Raw genomic sequence first — 23,434 nt, forward strand, 5'->3', positions numbered from 1 at the left:
ATGTGACAACATGCCCCATAGGTGGGGTACATTGTAACATGTGAGGGGCACATTGTAACATGACCAAATGACAGCTTAAAATGTTACCTTATATAATCAAAAAATATCCAAGACAAACTAAAATATTTTGCCAATAAAATACAATTATCATTTTTTTCATATAAAATAATGGCATTTTTTAATAATAATATTTTTTTTTTAGTTTGATAACAAACACTGCAAAACACAGCTTTACAGCATAGTTCAAAACATAATAATAATGAATCATTTTTTAACATTGACTCTAAGTTTATATTCACTTTTTTCTCATGGTTTCTCAAAAGAATTCATATAAGTATATTATATAATAGGGTAGTTCTAATCCATAGTTCCCTTTCGTTCAGTCACTACGACGTACGTTAGTGACTAACGAATGGGGGTTTCGCTTAGAAGCCAATCATCTTCTAGTATTCAACAGCGCCCAATGGCAGTGCCAATGCCATGGGCATGCGGAATTTGCATGCGTAACTCCGCCCCACCTCGTGGGTATATAAGGAAGTACGCTGGCAACATCGCATTATGTTTCTGCTTTGGAGCCAAGAGGATCTCTTCACTCCTACAAGCCTGATCTGAGTCTTCGACAGCTTTTCGAGACGAGCAGCTTTCCAGAGGCGTTGGTGTTACGGCGCGTTCCAGTGATCATCATACTGCCTGCCTGCTGATCTGCGCATTGGTCCGCTAGACAGCTGGTGTGTGGTCCCTGGGCGCTTCGGCGTTCTCTGCAAGGCTTTCCTCTCCTAAAAGAGCTTACACGTGGCGCGTCCTTTTCAGGATGTCTCGTCCGTGTACTTCTGGGTGTGGTCGGTTGCTTTCTCCCTCTGATGGGCACGAACACTGTCTGGTATGTTTGGGCTTTCAGCATGCCCAGACAGCGTTCGTGGATGAGTCATGTTCTCACTGCGGGAACATGACCATCGCAGTGTTGCGGTCAAGACTCCATGACCTTTGTAAAGAAGTGAGAGTCCCCTCTACCACACCCCGATCTACTGAGTCCCAGAGGCCCAGTACTTCGGCTGGTGGTCAGGGTGACTTGACGGTTACGGTGTGGAACAAAGCCCCGACGCTCATGCCTCGGGCCACACCCCCGTCTTGCACACTGCAACCCGCGAGCGTTCAGACGCAGATCGCGGGGCCGGCTCCGGCCCCCCCGCGCATCTCGTTTGGCATTCCGGAGGAAGATGCGATGTCGATCACCGCATCACAAGGTGGGCTCGAGTCCTCTGGAGATGATGATTCGGCTGTGCTGTCGCCTTCGGGCGCGCCAGCATTGCCCGAGTCAGATCCAGAGCTGACAGCCATGTTGTCTCGGGCAGCCGCGAGCTTAGGGATAGAGTGGAACCCTCCACCCTGTCCCGAACGTTCAAGGCTCGATGATTGGTTTTTGGGAGCCCGCGCTGACACCCGTCAGTCCCCGCCCCCAATACCTTTCTTTCCCGAGCTGCATGAGGAACTCACGCGGTCCTGGAAGTCCCCGTTGTCTTCCCGCGACCGTTCGGTGACTTCCTCCGCCTTCTCCGTCCTCGATGGGGCGGCAGCTAAAGGGTACACTGGGATCCCTCCAGTTGAACGTTCTGTTGCGATGCAACTGTGTCCTCAGAGCGCTTCAACCTGGCGTGGTGATCCTAAGCACCCCTCCAAAGCCTGTCGGTTCACATCAACCTTGGTGTCGAAATCGCACAGAGCCGCGGGGCAGGCTGCCGCTTCGTTGCATGCCATGGCGATCCTCCAGGTCTACCAGGCCAGGATCCTCAGGGACATGCACGAGGGTGGAGTTGATCCGGGGCTCTTAAATGAGCTGCGTGCCGCCACCGACCTCGCTCTCCGGGCGACGAAGGTGACCGCACGCTCCCTGGGTCAAGTGATGTCCACAAATGTGGTCCAGGAGCGTCACTTATGGCTGAACCTGGCCGATATGCGGGACACCGAGCGGACCCGGTTCCTCGATGCCCCCATATCCCAGGCCGGCCTCTTCGGCAGGGCGGTTGAGGACTTCGCCCAACAGTTCTCAATCGCCCAGAAGCAGACTGAGGCTATAAAACACGTACTGCCCCGGCGGCCAGCTGCTGCCTCCACCCAGCCGCCGGCACAGTCGCCTCAGTCTGCTCCACGCCGAGGACGCCCTCCTAAGGCTCCCGCCCCTCCCACCCGGTCCAAGCAGCAGCCTTCACCCGGGCCGGGTCGCGGAGGAAGCCGTAGGAAGGCGTCCAAGTCCCCTCAGGCCGCCCCGCGCCCCGCTAAACGCCAGGCCAAGCGGCGCTCCTGAGACGGACGGCTCAGGGATGGGAAATTCTTTCAAGGAGATGGTAGCAGGACCACTCCTTCCCCCGGTGGAGGGCCGGGGGAGAATCCTTTGTTCAGCTGCTGGCCCCCGGGTCAGCAGCACCCTATGTTGGTCAAAGAAAGAATTAACACTCCCATCCCTGAGCCCACAGAGTCCGGTGATGACGGTGCGCGCCACCCACGGGTCCCGCCACTCGCATCCCACTCTGTCGCCAGCCTCCTGGCAGAGCAGACCCCAGTGGAACGTGCGTCCTTCCCTGGTCTCCTCTGTCAGGACGCAGCTGTCAACCGTGCCCCCGCACCGGGACGCCCCACAGCCTCCCATGTCCGGGCCGGTGACGCTGCATCGCTGCACGCCCACACCGGGTACGTCTGTACTCCGTATTACCCCGCTGGTGCAGTTTCTGGATGTCTGGCTTCAGCTTCCAGGGCTGTCCCGCTGGGTCGCGCGGACCGTCAGGCGCGGCTACGCGATTCAGTTCGCGCAGGTTCCTCCCTGCTTCCGGGGAGTCCGTTCCACCATGATCGGGGCCAATGCCCCCGTCATGCGAGCGGAGATTGCCACCCTACTGGCGAAGGGTGCGATCGAACCTGTCCCTCCAGCCGAGATGAATTACGGGTTTTACAGCCCGTACTTCATTGTACCCAAAAAGACCGGTGGGCTACGACCAATCCTGGACCTGCGCGTCTTGAACCGTTACCTTCACCGGTTTCCGTTCAAGATGTTGACAGCGAAACGCCTTTTCGAATGCGTTCGTCCACACGATTGGTTTGCAGCGATCGACCTGAAGGACGCCTACTTCCATGTCTCCATTTTGCCTCGACACAGACCGTTCCTACGGTTTGCTTTCGAGGGGCGGGCATATCAGTACGCAGTTCTACCATTCGGGCTATCTCTGTCCCCTCGCGTCTTTACGAAGATTGCTGAGGCAGCCCTTGCGCCCCTTCGGCAGCACGGGGTTCGCATCCTGAATTACCTCGACGACTGGCTCATACTGGGTCACTCTCGAGAGCAGGTTTGCGGACACAGAGATCTGGTGCTCCATCACCTAGCCCGTCTGGGCCTTCGGGTCAACTGGGAGAAGAGAAAACTTTGCCCCGCGCAGAGGATCTCTTTTCTCGGTATGGATATCGACTCGGTCGCCATGTGCGCGCAGCTTTCGAGCGAGCGCGCGCAGTCTCTGCTGACTTCCCTTCGTCAAATCGAGGGCAAGAGTGCGGTTCCACTGAAACTGTTTCAGAGGCTCCTGGGGCATATGGCATCTGCAGCCGCGGTAACGCCGCTTGGATTGCTTCATATGAGACCGCTTCAGCACTGGCTACACGATCGAGTCCCGAGATGGGCATGGCGGTCTGGCACGCTCCGGGTACAAGTGACTCGGGCCTGCTTACAGACACTCACCCCGTGGTCGAACCTCAGTTTTCTACGGACCGGAGTGTCCTTAGAACGAGCTTCCAGGCATGTTGTTGTGACAACAGATGCATCATCCACGGGCTGGGGTGCCATGTGCAATGGACAAGCAGCCGCAGGCTCCTGGACAGGACCCCAGCGCCTTCTGCATGTCAATTGCCTCGAGTTACTGGCAGTACGGTTCGCCCTGCACCGCTTCCGAGCGTTGCTGAGGGGTCAACATGTACTAGTCAGGACAGACAACACGGCCGTAGTAGCGTACATCAACCACCAGGGCGGTCTACGCTCCCACCGTATGTCTCAACTCGCCCGCCATCTCGTTTTGTGGAGTCAGAAGCGCCTGAGGTCCCTTCGTGCTGTCCACATCCCGGGAGACCTGAACCGTGCAGCCGACGAGCTCTCACGGATTCAGCCTCTCCCCGGAGAGTGGAGACTCCACCCCCAGACGATCCAGCTGATATGGGAACGGTTCGGCGACGCACAGGTAGATCTGTTTGCCTCCCAGGACTCTTCCCATTGCTCCCTTTATTATTCCCTGTCCGAGGGCACCCTCGGCACGGATGCACTGGCGCACAGCTGGCCGTCAGGGCTACGCAAGTATGCGTTTCCCCCAGTGAGCCTTCTTGCACGGGTACTGTGCAAGATCAGGGAGGACAAGGAGCAGGTCATTTTGGTCGCCCCGTTTTGGCACGGCCAGACCTGGTTCCCAGAACTTTTACTCCTTGCGACAGCCCCTCCCTGGCCTATTCCTCTGAGACCGGACCTCCTCACTCAGAGACGGGGCACCCTTTGGCACCCGCGTCCAGCGCTCTGGAAGCTCCACGTGTGGCTTCTGGACGGGACGCGGCAGGTTTGAGTAGCCTTCCACCTGCGGTGGTCGCTACCATCACTTCCGCTAGAGCTGAGTCTATGCGACGCCTCTATGCGTTGAAGTGGAACCTCTTCGTCACATGGTGCTCTTCCCGCCTAGAAGACCCCTGGAAATGCCCGATCGGGTCCGTGCTATCGTTTCTCCAGGAGGGGGTGGAGCGAAGGCTGTCTCCCTCCACCCTTAAAGTATATGTGGCCGCAATATCTGCCTACCACGATCTCCTGGGAGACAAAAAGGTAAGTCAGCACGACCTGATCATCAGGTTCCTGAGGGGGGCGAGGAGACTGAATCCTCCTCGCTCTCCTCTCGTTCCCTCTTGGGACCTCTCAGTAGTCTTAAGTGCTCTGCAGAGGCCTCCCTTTGAGCCTTTGCGGTCGGCTGAGATTAAGTTCTTGTCTATGAAGACGGCTCTGCTGACCGCATTGGCCTCGCTTAAGAGGGTCGGGGACCTGCAAGCATTTTCGGTTGACGAAGCGTGCCTTGAGTTCGGGCCGGCTAACTCTCACGTGATCCTGAGACCCCGGCCCGGATATGTGCCCAAGGTTCCTTCCACTCCGTTCCGAGATCAGGTGGTGAACCTGCAAGCGCTGCCTTTGGAGGAGGCAGACCCAGCCTTGGCATTGCTCTGTCCAGTACTCGCTCTCCGCGCCTACGTAGACATGACGCAGTGTTTCAGGACCTCAGACCAGCTCTTTGTCTGTTATGGTGGAGAGCGGAAGGGAAGTGCTCTCTCAAAGCAGAGGTTGTCTCACTGGATAGTGGACACCATTGTTTTGGCGTACCAGCAGCAAGGCCGACCATGTCCCCTTGGTGTGAGGGCACACTCCACCCGGAGTGTGGCCTCCTCTTGGGCTCTAGCGCATGGCGCCTCGCTAACAGACATCTGCAGAGCTGCAGGCTGGGCGACACCTAACACATTCGCCAGATTCTACAATCTCCGAGTGGAGCCAGTGTCCGACTATGTACTCGCCCCTACGGGTGGCCGGTAATGGGCCAGGCTCAGGTGTCTTCGCTTGCTCGCCATTCCACTCCCAGGACTGGATACGTGCGATATTTTCCTCAGGTGAGCTCCCCGAGAGCCCTGAGCTCCTCCAGCACTGCTTACGCCGACATCAGTTCAGTGTGCCCTTTCGAGCCCAGACCCTCATGTCCGGCCAGGTGCTCCGTGTGCATGGTTCCCTCCGGCGACCCCCACATGTGTATTTCACCGTAAGCCTCCTCAGTGAGCAGGTGTCTTTCCCTTGGCAAGTCCCTGCCACCCCTAGGGTTAAAAATCCACCTTCGGCTGGTACCCTAGTGATCTTCCATATGCAGCCCTCAGCGGGTCATATGTGTATTCTCTAAGCCCTCCCTACGGTAGGCATCTTGGCATTCCCTCACTGGGATATGCTTCCCAGTGTACCTTGGTATTCCTGTGATAAGTGGGAGTCCTTCGTCCGTACTAGTCTTACGACAGGGTACTCACACTTACGCAGGGCACTGGATGACAGCTGAGTGGCGTTGTTGTATTGGAACCCCCATTCGTTAGTCACTAACGTACGTCGTAGTGACTGAACGAAAGGGAACGTCTCGGTTACGTATGTAACCCTCGTTCCCTGAGGAGGGAACGGAGACGTACGTTTCCTTTGCCACGTCAGCTGTGCTGCACTGGAACGCGGAGTTCAGTCTTGGCTCCTGCAGCAGTAACATAATGCGATGTTGCCAGCGTACTTCCTTATATACCCACGAGGTGGGGCGGAGTTACGCATGCAAATTCCGCATGCCCATGGCATTGGCACTGCCATTGGGCGCTGTTGAATACTAGAAGATGATTGGCTTCTAAGCGAAACCCCCATTCGTTAGTCACTAACGTACGTCTCCGTTCCCTCCTCAGGGAACGAGGGTTACATACGTAACCGAGACGTTTTCACGTGTCGTCACACGCTTAGCGCCCACCTGGAGGGCAAAACAAGGCTCTCCTCCATTGCCCGCTACACTGTAAAAAATGTATAATCTTACCAACTCAAAATTTTCTAGTGACTGGTCACATCTAAAGTTTTCAATTGGCCCAAGTGAAATTCTGTAAATGTAATTTAATCAATTGTGGCAACAGCCTGTTAACATGGGCTCAATTAGAAATAATATGTTGAGCCAATGGAAAAAATGTATAATCTTCCCAACTCAAAATTTTCTAGTGACTGGTCACATCTAAAATTTTCAATTGGCAAAATTGAATTTCTGTGAATTGAATTTTATCCATTGTGGCAACAGCCTGTTAACATGGGCTCAATTAGAAATAATATGTTGAGCTAATGGAAAAATGTAATTTACCAACACTGTAAAAAATGTCAGACCTCTCCAATTAAAAATTTTCTAGTGACCGATCACATCAAAATTTTTCAATTTGGCCAACTAAAAAATTTAGATGTGATCAGTCACTAGAAAATTTTGAATTGGAGAAATGTTTTACAGTGAAACTGTGTGGTTGGTCCAATTAAATATTTTAAATTGTAGTAACAATTGTTTATTTCTCACTGTCCCAAAAGACAAAAATGACTAAAAACATAAATATATTAAGCAAAATACAGACACAGACAACAGGGTTGACATTTTATCACATTACTTTATTAACAAGTAAATTCCAACACAGGATATTTCGGTGAAAATACCTTATTTTCAATAAGGAAAAACTCTGAATACATTCAAGAAGTCTTCTGCATAACAGGATGTCTTGGTGAAGAAAACGCGGCACTGCAGGCTAAAAACCTGCAAATAAAAATAAAAACTAACATTAATGACAAAGCTCCCCTGCATCACATCTGGCAAGAGACAGAACAGAAGTTTCTTCATTATATAATGAGGATGAGACGAATGAATGGACATCAGAAAATCACGAGCTTGACATGTTTGATATTAAAAGGCAATAACTTAAGCCCTGAAAGAGGCAGACGCCAAACGCACCGTGTTCAACAGTTGCATGCCGTACATATCACACAAGTTACTTAATTTCCTTATTACCTATTGTTTTAGACATATAAGACATGAGGAAAATAAAACTATTGACTACAGGCTACCATTAGATAATTATGTGGTAAACGAGAACACACTCATGAAAACAATGAATGCATGAACTCGTGATTCTACAAAATGTCTTTTAAACTTCATACCCGGTCATAAAGCAAAACTCTGGAGAATAATTTCAGTGCTAAATACTCACCAACGTTTTTGTGAGATGAATATCTCTCTATTCTTTTGGGAATGTCTGTTTCGGTCTTCAGCACCTGCTGGTTCGGCTCCGCTCGCGCTGCCGCTCCCGTGTCTCCGCATTTGAAATCTCCACACAAACGTTTTTTTTCAAGCGCATTTTGCGCATGCGTATACCGTTTTTCGGACGGAGGACTTGTTCAGCCAACATGGATTTTTCACTTCGACTTCATAGATTGACTGAGCACAATTAAATATGTTCGGTGAATATACAATTTTAATTTTGAGTGAAGACCTTAAGCTATGATTAGTACAATGCATCTTTTTGCATGGCGATAATTATTTGGAAGTCATTTATTGGGCCAATATGTAATGATCAATTTACACAATTTTTCCCCCCAATTTTTTTTTTTACAGTGTAGTCATTTTTACCAGGTTTGTAGTCAGAATTAATGCGGTAAGACAGTGATATTAAAATACCAAATTCAATATACACCTTATTGATGTTGCATACTTTGTACAGGAAAGCAGACAAACACAGAATATTAGTGCAACACGAGGTTTCTCGTTAGGTGTTTTGCCCATCGAAACCCATTATAAAGAAAACACGTTGCGTTCATATTCTTGCCTCATCTACTCGCCTGTATACAGTATACATCATCAAAAAGGTGTAAACTGAATTTGATCTTTTAATATCACTGTTCCCATTCAGTCGGTCACTCTCGACGCCACGTCGGAGTACCGACGAATAGGAATCTCGCTCGCGAGAGCCAATCTACTTCGAGTGTAACTAAACGAGCCAATGCACATTGGCATGCAATGATTGCACCAGGTGCTCATGCCACGCCGTGCGGGTATAAATGAGACACAGGTGATTGCATCAAATCAACCTTTTGCTTCGGAGCCGGGTGGTAGATGGTAACGGCAGATATCACTCACTACTTCGCAGTCCTGACTGAAGACGGAAGCCGCCTTTCGGAAGCGATCTCTTCAGTCGGTGTTGGTGTTCACGAAAGTCACGGAGGGGGCCCTTGTGCCCATGAGAGAACAGGGCGTTCGCATCCTCAACTATCTCGACGACTGGCTCATTCTAGCACAGTCCAAGGATCAGTTGTGCGAACACAGGGACCTGGTGCTCAGATACCTCAGCCAGTTGGGTCTTCGGGTCAACTGGGAAAAGAGCAAACTCGCCCCCGTGCAGAGGATCTCTTTTCTCGGTATGGAGTTGGATTCGGTCGAACAGACAGAGCGCCTCACGGAGGAGCGTGTCCAGTCGATGCTGAGCTGCCTGAACACGTTTCAAGGCAGGATGGCGGTTCCACTGAAACAGTTTCAGAGGCTCCTGGGGCATATGGCGGCCGCTGCGGCAGTAACACTGCTCGGCCTGCTTCATATGAGACCGCTTCAGCATTGGCTACACGGCCGAGTCCCGAGATGGGCGTGGCAACGCGGCACTCACCGGGTGAGCATCACACCGGCCTGCCGCCAGTCCTTCAGTCCATGGTCAGACCCCTCGTTCCTTCGGGCCGGAGTGCCCCTGGAACAGGTGTCCAGGCACGCTGTGGTTTTCACGGATGCCTCTGCCATGGGCTGGGGAGCCACGTACAACGGGCATGCAGTGTCAGGGGTTTGGACGGGCCCGCACCTGCATTGGCATATCAATTGCCTCGAGTTGCTAGCAGTGCATCTTGCTCTGAGCCGCCTCAAAGCGCGGTTACGGGGCAAAGATGTACTGGTCCGCACGGACAACACTGCGACCGTTGCGTATATCAACCGACAAGGTGGTCTGCGCTCCCGTCGCATGTCGCAACTCGCCCGCCATCTCCTCCTCTGGAGTCAGAAGTGTCTGAGGTCGCTTCGGGCCATTCATGTCCCTGGTGTGCACAACCGTGTGGCCGACGAGCTTTCACGAGCTGCGCTCCCAGGCAAGTGGCGACTCCACCCCCAGGTGGTTCAGCTGATTTGGAGACAGTTCGGGGTGGCACAGGTCGACCTGTTTGCCTCCCCAGAAACGTCCCACTGCCAGTGGTTCTATTCGCTGACCGAGGGTACACTCGGCACGGATGCCCTGGCGCACAGCTGGCCCCAGGGGCTGCGCAAATATGCGTTTCCCCCAGTGAGCCTACTTGCACAGACTCTGTGCTAGGTCAGGGAGGACGAGGAGCAGGTCCTGCTGGTGGCACCGTACTGGCCCAACCGGACCTGGTTTCCAGAACTTATGCTCCTCGCGACAGCCCCTCCTTGGCCGATTCCTCTGAGGAAGGACCTTCTGACTCAGAGACGGGGCACCCTTTGGCACCCGCGTCCAGACCTGTGGAAGCTTCATGTCTGGCCCCTGGACGGGACGCGGAGGTTCTAGGTGACTTACCCCAAGAGGCAGTTAACACCATCACTTCGGCACGAGCACCGTCTACAAGACAGGCTTACGCCTTGAAGTGGAACCTGTTCGTCGAGTGGTGTTCTTCTCGCCGAGAAGACCCCCGAAGATGTTCGATCGCGTCTGTGCTTTCCTTCCTGCAACAGGGGTTGGAGCGTAGGCTGTCGCCCTCCACCCTCAAGGTTTATGTTGCTGCAATATCCGCCTATCACGACCATGTAGAAGGTAAGACGGTTGGGAAGCACGACCTGGTCGTCAGGTTCCTTAGGGGGGCGAGACGGTTAAATCCTCCTCGCCCCCCCTCCATACCCTCTTGGGATCTTGCTCTGGTGCTCCGAGCACTTCAGAATGCCCCATATGAGCCTTTGCAGTCAGCAGAGCTAAAGATTCTGTCAATGAAGACTTTGCTGTTGGCTGCATTGGCCTCCATCAAGAGGGTAGGGGACCTGCAGGCATTTTCGGTCGACGAATCGTGCCTAGAGTTTGGGCCGGGTGATACCCACGTGGTGTTGAGACCCCGGCCTGGCTATGTGCCCAAGGTTCCTACCACTCCCTTCAGGGACCAGGTGGTGAACCTGCAAGCGCTGCCCCCGGAGGAGGCAGACCCAGCCCTAGCTTTGCTCTGTCCCGTCCGCGCTCTGCGGGTTTACGTGGATAGAACTCAAAGCTTTAGAACCTCAGATCAGCTCTTTGTTTGTCACGGAGGCCAGCAGAAGGGAAAGGCTGTCTCCAAGCAGAGGATGGCCCACTGGATAGTGGATGCCATCACCTTGGCTTACCAAGCACAAGGTGTGCCCTGTCCGCTCAGGGTGCGAGCACACTCTACTAGAAGTGTTGCATCCTCCTGGGCGCTGGCACGTGGCGCCTCGCTGTCAGACATCTGTAGAGCTGCGGGCTGGGCGACACCCAACACGTTCGCTAGATTCTATAGCCTACGTGTAGAGCCGGTCTCCTCCTGTGTTCTCACCTCAAACAGGTAGAAGCACTGAGAGGCCCCGGCTCTTGTCGGCTTGCTGCGCTACGGCGCTTATATTCTCCAGAAGCAAACTCTGTGAGTCCTCCACCGCCCTCGGTGCCGGACGTGGCGGAACGTCTGGCATCAGGCCCCTTGCCGCTGAATCCTTGAGAACCGGTATTGGGCTTGGGAAGCCATGGCGCTTTGGTAGGGATTCCTATTCGTCGGTACTCCGACGTGGCGTCGAGAGTGACCGACTGAATGGGAACGTCTCGGTTACGTATGTAACCCTCGTTCCCTGAAGGAGGGAACGGAGACGCCACGTCCCGTCGCCATGTCCTCTGTACCCTGCTGGGGTGCCTGTCTACCTACCCGGCTCCTCAGCAAAAGGCTGATTTGATGCAATCACCTGTGTCTCATTTATACCCGCACGGCGTGGCATGAGCACCTGGTGCAATCATTGCATGCCAATGTGCATTGGCTCGTTTAGTTACACTCGAAGTAGATTGGCTCTCGCGAGCGAGATTCCTATTCGTCGGTACCCCGACGTGGCGTCTCCGTTCCCTCCTTCAGGGAACGAGGGTTACATACGTAACCGAGACGTTTTAGTACATTACAGCACTTTAAGGGTGGGTTGCACTAAGGATTATTTAGCCTGTCTTCAGTTCACCCTCTGTCTGCTGCTTGATCAGCTCTATAATGGTTTTACTAAAACCCATATCAACAAATCCTTTAAGCTTTGCTTAATTTAATCCTTATTGGTGCAACTCACCCTATAGTGTTTTTCACGTTAAGCGTTTTAAAAAGGTCCCGCTGTTTTCAGTGATTGAAATACTGCAGCAGGTGCTGTATATGGATCATAAGTGCCCAAAACGTGCATCTTGTTCACATATTTTTGTTTTAAGAGGGAAATTTGACAGGCTTGTGCTGCCGTTCTATGGAGTTCTATGGCGGTTTTGCCCTCCAAGGCTCTGCGACAGTCACGTGACTGAAAACTATGGATATAGGGGCTCATTGTAACGCAGTGTGACAACATGCCCCACCTACACAACAGGCCTATTTCACAACGTGACGTGTGCAAACCGGAAGTAGGTGCCCTGCGCTCCCCTAGATTTTACTATGATAAAAAGGTTATTTTATAAAAGAAGGGAATGTCGCGACAGTTAGGACTCATTTACTCCCTCTACGAGGCGCCTCTACGCTTTGAAGTGGAATCTGTTCGTTGAATGGTGTTCTTTCCACCGGGAAGACCCCCGAAGGTGTTCGGTTAGTGTCGTGCTTTCTTATATTTATATATTATATTTATATTTATGCATTTGGCAGACGCTTTTATCCAAAGCGACTTACAGTGCACTTATTACAGGGACAATCCCCCTGGAGCAACGTGGAGTAAAGTGCCTTGCTCAAGGACACACTGGTGGTGACCGCTGGGATAGAACCAGCAACCTTCTGCATATCAGTTAAGTGGTTTAACCCACTGGACCACCACCTCTCCACAAGATGGGCTGGAGCGAAGGCTGTCTCCCTCCACCCTCAAAGTGTACGTCGCAGCAATAGCGGCATATCACGACGCAGTCGAAGGTAAGTCCTTGGGGAAGCACGACCTAATCGTCAGGCTAAATCCTCCTCGTCCAAACTCGTTACCCTCTTGGGACTTGGCTCTAGTGCTCAGAGCACTTCAGAGCCCTCCCTTTGAGCCTTTGCAGTCTGTGGAACTTAAAATCCTGTCAATGAAGGCAGTGCTTCAAACGGCATTGGCCTCCATCAAGAGGGTAGGGGACCTGCATGCACTTTCGGTCAACGAATCGTGCTTGGAATTCGGGCCGGACAACTCTCACGTTGTCCTGAGACCCCGGCCTGGATACGTGCCCAAGGTTCCTACTACTCCCTTCCGGGACCAGGTAGTGAACCTGCAAGCGCTGCCTTCGGAGGAGGCAGACCCAGCCCTGGCTTTATGTCCCGTCCGCGCTCTTCGTGCTTACGTTGACCGGACTCGGACCGGACTCAGCGTACCATCTCCCGAGACGGGCATGCTTTCCCAGCGTTATCCAATAGTCACACTGAGTGGGTCTTGCAGAAACAGCAGTGACTGACCTCCCTGCTTGGAGCCCTGACTTCCGTACCATCTAAGACGGTCCAGTGCGCTCAAGCAGGACGCTGGAAGGGCCAGCCTCCTGGCGTTTTGGTAGGGATCCCAATTCACGACTGAAAGGGAACGTCTCGGTTACGTATGTAACCTTCGTTCCCTGAAGGAGGGAACGGAGACGTACGTCCCGTCGGCAGGTGCTGCGCTTCCGCTAGGGGGCAGAGTCACTAGTTCAGCTCCTCAGCAGAAAAAAGCAATGATCAAGCATTCCACTTCCTTATTTATACCCGCGCTGCGGGGCGGTGCGTGGAATGCGTGAATCGCATGCCAATCTCCATTGGCTCGTTTTTAACACACTCGAAGTAGATTGGTCTCTGAAATCAGATCCCAATTCGTCGGTCAGTTCCGACGTACGTCTCTGTTCCCTCCTTCAGGGAACGAGGGTTACATACGTAACCGAGACGTTTTGAATGGTTATTTATATTGATATATTTGTTAACGGAGTGTCTATTCACACCAAGTGCAAATAGCGTGCCTTGTTGGCAGGTGCTGTTCGCACTAGCTCCGTCTAACAATGCCTATCGCTGTTTGCACTTAGCGTAAATAGCAATTATCGCTAAGAAAATATGCTATTGTCTCTTAGTGTATATAGAATTGCTATTAACACTTGGTGTAAATAGCATCTACTTAATGCAAATAGCCGCTGCCATTTGTTAAATGTCTGTTTTATTACTAAATAAGACAATTCATGACATATTTGCAAAAATAGAACAGATATAGTAGCAGGTTACAGAAATCAGAATTTATGCAATCTGACTCCACTGTATTGTTTCCTGTCACTACTGTTGGTGAGTTCATGTTTCAAGTCTGGTCAAGTCAAGTCTGTGTTTGTTTTGTTCACTTGTAAATAAACTGCACATGGGTTCAACTGCAACTTGCCTCCAGTAGAATCGTGACAGAATACTAGACCCATACAAAATGGACCCACCAGTTTCTCAGCTCTTGAATCTTCATCATGCGGGAAGAGCTATTGAGGATTATGTGAAATATTTTTGTGTGTTTCATGGATTATTTGCCCAGGGACAAGATTCAACTTAAAAGGTGTTTTAGTTTTTTTTTTTTTTTTAATCATTTTTGTTAAGAATGAAACATTAAAGGTGAACCATATATATATATATATATATATAAATAGTCTTTATCACAGACATAACATATTTCCTTACATCTTTTGCTTTTTTTATGATCCAGCCATGAAAATGTGTCTGGTCTTTATGACAAAGAATGTTCTTCACAGTCAAAATTTGAAGTTGGGACCAGACACCCAAGAATGGAGATAACCGGCATTGTGTCTGGTCTGTCCCCAGGGGACATCACCTCACTAGCTGGTGCCTGCAAAAATGGCCCAAAGGGGGTCTCTGTGTTATGGAGAATGATATACAACACAATATTGTAGCCATTTTTCCTCTAAAATTGTCCGTATAAAGAATTAAGTAATCTATATCATTATATTTTATATTCTTTCATACCACTTTTGTGACAGTATTTTCACAACCTCAAAAGCAAAGCATGCATTTATCACTGTGTTTGTCACTTCTAGGGAATGAATATCAAGATTTCTCCACAGAATCAATAAATTCATAAGGAACAAAAAAGTAATTACAGTGCTGGGAGCCACAGCAGAGGTTTCATCATGTTTAAAGTAATGGGCAGAAGATGGCAAATTAAATGAAAAAAAACAACAACAAAAAAACAGACTTTGCATAAGAAATGGTCTTTGTCTTCCTGACCTTTTCTTTTCTACTTTGCATTTTAAAAGGCTGCCGTCGCATCATCTGAGTGGATGCCGCACATCGGTGGTGGTTGAGGAGATCATCTCCTATTATATAAAGCGCTTTGAGTACCCAGAAAAGTGCTATATATATATAAAAAATATAAAAAAATTAAGAAATTAATATCAATTTGGCCGCCACATTCTAATGTGAGACTGTGTGTGTAAAATCTAATTTTTGATCAAATTAGTCAAATATGTTTTTGGATATTCTCAATGAACATAATGCCAATCTGTGATTAATGAAATGCCTGGCTTGTCTTGTTTAACATTTATGAAATGCAGCAGTGACTATAGTATTGTGACTATAGATAATGCAGCCTAACGTGTAATTAGGTGACTTCTATCAAAAGTAAAATACATTTATTAATAAAGATAAAATAATAGTTAGAAACAACTCGCATGTCAGTATATTTTTTTGACTAACCACCATATTATTCCCAGAGGCAAGCACTTAAGTGGTTAGTGGCATTAGACCGCAGAGGCTGTAAAGACCCTAATGTTTGCATTATGCATTTTTATAACTATTGTCAGTAAATGTGCCAATGGACATTTATTTCACACATCTACACACTTCTGTTTACAGATTTTATAACCGATGCACTATTATGATGGTAGTTTTATTGAATTACGGTGCAGTTACACATTGTGTACTGAGGATGGCAGAGAAGTATCTTTATTGAAATCCCATCCCATGATGTGGCTGAACACTTCTTGTAACACAAAATAATAAAACAAGCTGTTGAAAGAACTTAATTAAATTAAGGAAAACTTTTCCACGAAATTGAATTATGTTTTCCAAAAAAATCTAATTGGTTTGAAATTATTGGTTTATTGGTGGTTTAGAAATTAATTCATTTAATCAAAACTACTAAAAAAACATGTCATTTCTATTAGATAAAGTAGGATAAAGAGGAGTAACTGATGACCATACGCAGACTAAACTATGTCAAACTAATTTAATTTCTTTATTTCTATAAAAACTAACAGTCAATGCAATTGTTCACATGTTAAGTGTAACATTTGTAGCATGCAAGTATCACGTAAAACATTTCTCATTACTGGCATTAGCACAGTCACAACAGCATATCCTAACCACAAGGTCTACACTTCACAATAATGGTGACCTGATAATCGACACAACATAAAAATAATTTAAAATGTCAAATATAACATCAAACTTGAATAGGTCTTTCCCTTTACTAAAAAACACATTAAACAGCATTTCATTTCCACATTTACTCTCCTGATCCATCCCTACACTGTAAAAAACAATCAGGTCTCCAATTAAAAATTTTCAAGAGACCGATCACATATACATTTTTTTTGTTGGCCAAATTGAATTTCTGTTAATTAAATTGCATCAATTTTGCAAAAATTTAGATGTGATCGGTCACTAGAAAATGTACAATTGGAGACCTGATTTTTTTTTTTTTTACAGTGTAAAAATATGGGACAATATGTCTTATCCCAATACTTAAAGGAACTGTATGTAAGAAATGTATTTCAATTAATCATAAAATGGCCCTGATATGTCACTAGACATTAAGAAATCATGTTCATTTCAAATATTTATATCACTGACAACGGTTGTCCGGCCAAGATATTGTCATTTTAAAAGTGAAGTTGCAGCCCTCAACTGATGTTGATGTTGACATGTTGTGTTTTGGCCTGAAGCGCCACCCTCCACCTATCTACCAATCACGAAGTCAGTAGTGTTTCTCCATTCGGGTGGCCAGCTCTGCTCTAGTTACCACAGCTGCAGCTACAAACTTTTTGGATAAACAATGTCTAACTTTACGAAACCTAAACGACCTCGTTATGAATCAGAAAAACGTTGTGACAGTGTCTGAAATAAAACAAGGATTTGAGATGCCTTTGAAAGATAGAGACGGCTGAAAACGGAGAATAATTTGAAGACTGATGCCAACGTTGCTAATTTTCTCCTGGACAGGTAAGGTTCATCTATGTTTGGCTAACTTGTACTTAATGTAAATGGACATTTCAAATATTCATGACAGTCGAACAAAGATATGCATGTTCGTGCAAAGTAACGTTAGGTTAGCGCAGATGGAGGAGGTGGGTCATTGAATTGAAAAGGTAACGTTAAGGAATTGTTTGGTAAATAAAAACGGCGAGTCGTCATTGCTAACATTAGTAATGCATTATCAGAGCCCGTTTCTCTGTCATTATGCTGGGACGCTGAGGAAAACAACATAAGCACGCCTATTAGCACTGTGAAAACGTATTTGAGACAGTAGCCTAACGTTACCTCTGTAAAAATGATTCCTCATTCGTTCTTCGCATATATAGTGGACAAAACCTGCTGCAAGTTGACCTGTATGATCATTGCTAATGTTATTTAGCTTTCCTGTAATTTTACTATAGTATTTTTTCATGTGGGAATGTACTGTCACATACGAGCGTTCATATTTATGATTATATTTGGCTAATCGCCATTAGTACATTTTTGCGATTCATAATTACTTCACAAAACATTGCTCTTGAAGCATAAACATAATTAACAGAAAGAAAAAAAACTTACTGTGTACGACTCGTCACTTGCCATTGAAAGCTCCGTGTAGCAGCCTACCTTCCTGCTGGATCCTGCAGCCTAGCTGGCAACCTCGAGTCAGGGGAGGGGGAGAGGGGATACACCGCTCTACAGTAATTTGAAAGTGATTGCAGTACCAGTTTTGGCCACAGTCCTACATACAGCTCCTTTAAAGGGTTAGTTCACCCAAAAATGAAAATTCTGTCATTAATTACTCACCCTCACATCGTTCGACACCCGTAAGACCTCCGTTCATATTCGGAACACAAATTAAGATATTTTTGTTGAAAGCTGATGGCTGAGAAAGGCTTCAGATAGGCCTCCATTGGCATTCAGTACACTTATACTCCCAAGACGGATAAAAGGCACTCAAAACATCGTTACAAAGTCCATCTCACCACAGTGACTCTACAATAATCTTACGATGCGACGACAATAGTTTCTGTGCGCAAAAAAAAATCAAAATAACACCTTTTTCCAACTTGTTACTGCCTTCCGTGTGTGCCTCCACGACGCATGCGCGAGAATATGACGCAGATCCGGCGTTCGGACAGATGACCCAGAAGTGATTTGTTTACAATCAGAGGAAGACGCGCGTATCTCAGCTGTTGGATTCTACATTGATCGTGCTTTAGGTCTCGGCGTAGTGCTCAAAATGGGGTTAGAGTGGCATTTCATGGATTCCCGAACCCCGGCGCTACGTCATATTCTCGCGCATGCGTCGTGGAGGCACACGCGGAAGGCAATTACAAGCTGGATAAAGGTGTTATTTTGATTTTTTTTTGCGCACAAAAACTATTGTCGTCGCATCGTAAGATTATTGTAGAGTCACTGTGGTGAGATGGACTTTGTAACGACATTTTAAGTGCCTTTTATCGGTCTTGGGAGTATAAGTGTACTGAATGCCAATGGAGGCCTATCTGAAGCCTTTCTCAGCATCAGCTTTCAACAAAAATATCTTCATTTGTGTTCCGAATATGAACGGAGGTCTTACGGGTCTCGAACGACATAAGGGTGAATAATTAATGACAGAATTTTCATTTTTGGGTGAACTAACCCTTTAAAGGTTTAGTTCACTTTAAAATGAAAATGACCCCATGATTTACCCTCAAGCCATCCTAGGTGTATATTACTTTATTTTTTCTGATGAACACAATTAGAGTTATATTAATAAATATCTTGGCTCTTCCATGCTTTATAATGGCAGTGAATGGGGTTCAGGAGTTTGAAGCTCAAAATAGTGCATCCATCCTTCATAAACATACTCCACACAGCTCCGGGGGTTAATTTAAGGCCTTCTGAAGTGAATCAATGGGTTTTTGTAAGTAAAATATCTAGCTACCGCAGATCGCCTTCTGTATTCAACTTATGGAAAAAGTGTAACGCTTCTTACAGTTCAAAATGCTTACGTCAGTTACACTTTTATTGCAAGTTTAATACGGAGGGCGGTCTGGCGGAAGCTGAGACTGTGTGTGTAAAATCTAATTTTTGATCAAATTAGTCAAATATGAATGAATGCCAATCTGTGATTAATGAAATGCCTGGCTTGTCTTCTTTAACATTTATGAAATGCAGCATTGATAGTGACTATAGATAATGCATAGCCTACGTGTAATAGGTGACTTCAATCAAAAGGAAAATACATTAATTAATAAAGGTAAAATAATAGTTAGGTAGAAACAACTCGCATGTCAGTATATTTTTTTGACTAACCACCATATTATTCCCAGAGGCAAGCACTTAAGTGGTTAGTGGCATTAGACTGCAGAGGCTGTAAAGACCCTAATGTTCGCATTATGCATTTTTAATGATAGTCAGTAAATGTGCCAATGGACATTATTTCACACATCTACACACTTCTGTTTACATATTTTATAACAGATGCACTATTTTGATGGTAGCTTTTATTGAATTCCAAGCTCTAACATTGCAGTTACACATTGTGCTGAGGATGGCAGAGAAGTATCTTTATTGAAATCCCATCCCATGATGTGGCTGAACACTTCTTGTAACACAAAATAATAAAACAAGCTGTTGAACAAACTTAATTAAATTAAGGAAAACTTTTCCACTAAATTGAATTATGTTTTCCAAAACAAAAATCTAATTGGTTTGGTTTGAAATGATTGGTTGTAATCTGGTTGTATGAACTTAAATTCATTTAGTCAAAACTACTAAAAAAATCATGTCATTCCTCGATAAAGTAGGATAGAGAGGAGTAGAACTGATGATGCAGACTGTGGGAATTATGTCAAACTAATTTAATTTCTTATTTTACTAAATAAACTAATAATCGACGCAACACTTGTTCACATGTTAAGGTTAACATTTGAACGCACGCAAGCATGATCAAGTAAAACATTTCTTGTCTCTGGCGTTCACACAGTCACAGTTCATTGAGAACAGCATATAGCCTAACCACAAGGTCTACACTTCACTATAATGGTGACCTCAAAAATCGACTCAACATAACACTACTTTTAAATGTCAAATATAACATCAAACTTTAACAGGTCTTTCCCGTTACTAAAAAACACATTAAACAGCATTTATTTTCAACATTTACTCTCCTGATCCATCCCTATGCAAAGCATGCTGGGAACTAGAAATACACTGCCCAGTTTCAGTCAGTTCAACAGAAAGGATTAATAGTCACAACACAAATGGTTTCGGTTAACTTAACATTTTACAAATTTAATTTAATTTAACGTGATAAAATTGAGTGGAAATGGCTATTAAGTAAAAAACTAGAGATTTGTGTTGTTTCAGCTTATACCCGTTTTGCTTAAACATGATCATACATTTAAGTAATTAATATAATGTTGTATTTGTTAAAAAAAATAATGTGTATAAATGTATATATATTTTGTATCATTATTATTTATTTTTTATTTTTATATGGTTTCATTAAATGCAAATCTAAAAATATGGGACAATATGGCTTACCTCATACTTAAAGGATTAGTTCACTTTAACCCTTCTCCGGTCTTCGGGGTCTTTTCTTTTTGTTAAAAAATGTCCCTTTGTCCAAATGGCATGAGACTTTGTACGGTGGTCAAAAAAAAAAATTGGATTGATATCTGTTTTTATGTTTGTGACAAAAAAAGTCACACTGAGGGTCTTCGGGGTCTGGAGACCCCGCTTAGAAAATGGACAAAATTCATCCTCAAAAACAGAAACAACGCAGAACACGCGCATACAGAAATGAAGTGGCACACTTCCAACAATACATAAAACATCCACAATGCAAAATGATCATGCTCTCTCACACACACACACACACACACATTTAGATATGAATCCAACTGAAAAATACTTGTGAAAAGATGTCTTTCAGTCAGTCAAATAGCGCAAATAGTGGAGCTCTGCAACCATTTACTGGTAAGTATTTTTATCTGTAATATCTTTATCTTAACTGTATTTTCCAAAAGATGGGCAAAAATATAACACTAAACCTTGTCAAATTATCCATGTTATCCCCACGACTGAAAGTTAGGAATTTGGATCTTTTATAAAGTGAATTTTACATAAAAAACTGATTTGGTGTGATATATAAATTTAAAAATAATTATAAATACTCCAAAAAACTGCACAGATGTTGAGTAAAAACATTAATAAACAGAGTAAAATTACATTTGTTCTAAAAAAACAAACAATTGTTTTGTTACAAAATTACATTTTGTTGCCTGGGGTCTGTGGAGACCCCGAAGACCCTGAGTGTAATTCCCAAACGAAGGCCGGAGAAGGGTTAAAATGAAAATGACCCATGATTTACTCAACCTCAAGCCATATAGGTGTATATGACTTTCTTCTTTCAGATGAATACAATCAGAGTAACAAATAGCCTGGCTCTTCCACGCTTTATAATGGCAGTGAACAGGAATCACGAGTTTGAAGCTCAAAAAAAAGTGCATCCATCCTTCATAAACATACTCCACACGACTCTGGGGGTTAATAAAGGCCTTCTGGAGTGAATCGATGGGTTTTTGTAAGAAAAATATCAATTTAAAACTTTATAAAGTAAAATAGCTACCGCAGATCGCCTTCTGTATCCAACTTACAGAAAATTTGTGACGCCTCTTATAGTTCAAAACACTTATGTCAGTTACACTTTTATTGCAAGTTTAATACGGAAGGGGGTCTGTATATTTTATAAAGTTTTAAATATGTATATTTTTCATTAACCTCCTGGAATCGTGTGGAGTACGTTTATGAAGGATGGATGTGCTTTTTTGAGCTTCAAACCTTTTTACGGTCTATGCCTCAAACTCGTGAGCCCCGTTCACTGCAGTTATAAAAGCGTCAGGATATATATATTTTTTTTAATATAACTCTGATTGTGTTCATCAGAAAAAAGAAAGTCATATAGCCTACACCTAGTATGGCTTGAGGGTGAGTAAATCATGGGATAATTTTCATTTTAAAGTGAACTAATAATCCTTTAATAGCAATAAACTTAATGAATAGAAAATCTCTATAGCTTGACTGTAAAAACCAAGTATTAAAGTTGAAATAGTTATAGGACAAGGATATATTTGATAAATGTTAGGTCGGGGCAGGTTGTGACATTAAAGTTGTCACACATATTGTATCCCAACCCAAATCCCAATATTTTTTATTATTATTTTGCTAGTTCCTTTTTTTGTTTGTTTATAAGTATACGTACCACTTAAAAGCCATTACATTTAAACACAGATGTTTCAAATACAGAAGTTTAATTTGAATAGTTAGCTTACTACTGTTAACAGTTTTTTTTCCTCCTATAGGTAAACAGTGGAAATGTTAAAAAAATATTTTAACATATACAGTATGTGTATGTGCCTACTCATTAATTAACTTTTCAAAAAAAGGGAAATGTATCATCCCCCAAAAAAGTACAACTAAAGTACAAGGCAACTAGCCCTAATCTCTCCTTAGCTTCTTTTTGTGTTATGTCAAGTGGCTTTAGGTCTATAAGAAATTTTGACAGTGAACGTAAATAAAATGTATAAAGTGATGCAACCTTGCGGATTTAAAAATCATCTAGAGAAGTCTTGTGACTCCTGCAGTAGAATTTGGGCTGTAGTACTGCAGAATTTGATACTGCTATTACTCACGTGCCTTTTTGAGGCCTGAATAAACTGTGGGATGTGCGCACTGCTGTTTTCTATGGATATCCATAGATTTAAAACATTTTAAAAAGAAGAAGAAGAACATTACAGAAAAGGTATGCCTAATTATTACAAGCTATTTTATTACTACATTACTACTTTTACTCTACAAATTAATGTCACGCAGTCGAAGCCGCGTGCCTGCATCCTTTGGTGTTTGGTACCCGGCGCTGCATCCATTTGGTAGCACCCATCAGCTGATGCTCTATCAAGGTCACCCGCGCAGAGCATCATGGGCGGTGGGTATCGGATGCTCTTGGTCCCACCCCACGAGCACAATTCGCATCCTAGCCTAAACCTCGCCGAATAAGATATTCCCGCATCACGAGGGGCTATGACGGAACAGCTGTCACAAGGCGTGATGCGGAATACGCGTCGTGGATAAATAAAGGGGCGTGTGCACGAGGTTTTACGTGCACAGCCGAGGGTATTTCGTCAAAGTCGAACGTGCGGTTGGTCGTGTAGGCTATTTGCTACGTGTGACGAATAAAAGAATACATCGTTGACAGTGCGGAATTTCACTCGACTTCAGTGCCAGTGGGTCACCAGGGATACGCGCACGCAAACGGGTGGTCACGACGCACGAGAAACACGGTAACTGCATCCTCGATTGATGATATACATTTAAATAGTATATTTAAATAGCATGTCGATTAGCTACCATAGCAGCATGATGCTGATTAATGTAGCCACGTGAAGT

The 23,434-nt window shown here is 45.8% G+C and overlaps 2 protein-coding genes across 3 annotated transcripts in view; both read left to right on the forward strand.

Moving 5' to 3' along the window:
- LOC307133598 (craniofacial development protein 2-like) overlaps positions 1 to 23,434 on the forward strand; it is a 1,416,430-nt gene that overhangs the window by 936,448 nt on the left and 456,548 nt on the right. The window lies entirely within an intron of this gene.
- The window catches only part of slc2a3a (solute carrier family 2 member 3a), a 28,175-nt gene continuing 27,710 nt past the window's right edge, over positions 22,970 to 23,434 (forward strand). The window contains exon 1 of one of the 2 annotated variants that reach the window (XM_079829654.1): positions 22,970 to 23,328. The gene's annotated coding sequence lies outside the window, so the exon portion shown is untranslated. The remainder of the gene's footprint in view (positions 23,329 to 23,434) is intronic. The other variant, XM_079829655.1, reaches the window with a different exon arrangement.

Source organism: Gobio gobio (assembly GCF_949357685.1).
Source record: "Gobio gobio genome assembly, chromosome: 11".
NCBI lineage: Eukaryota > Metazoa > Chordata > Actinopteri > Cypriniformes > Gobionidae > Gobio > Gobio gobio.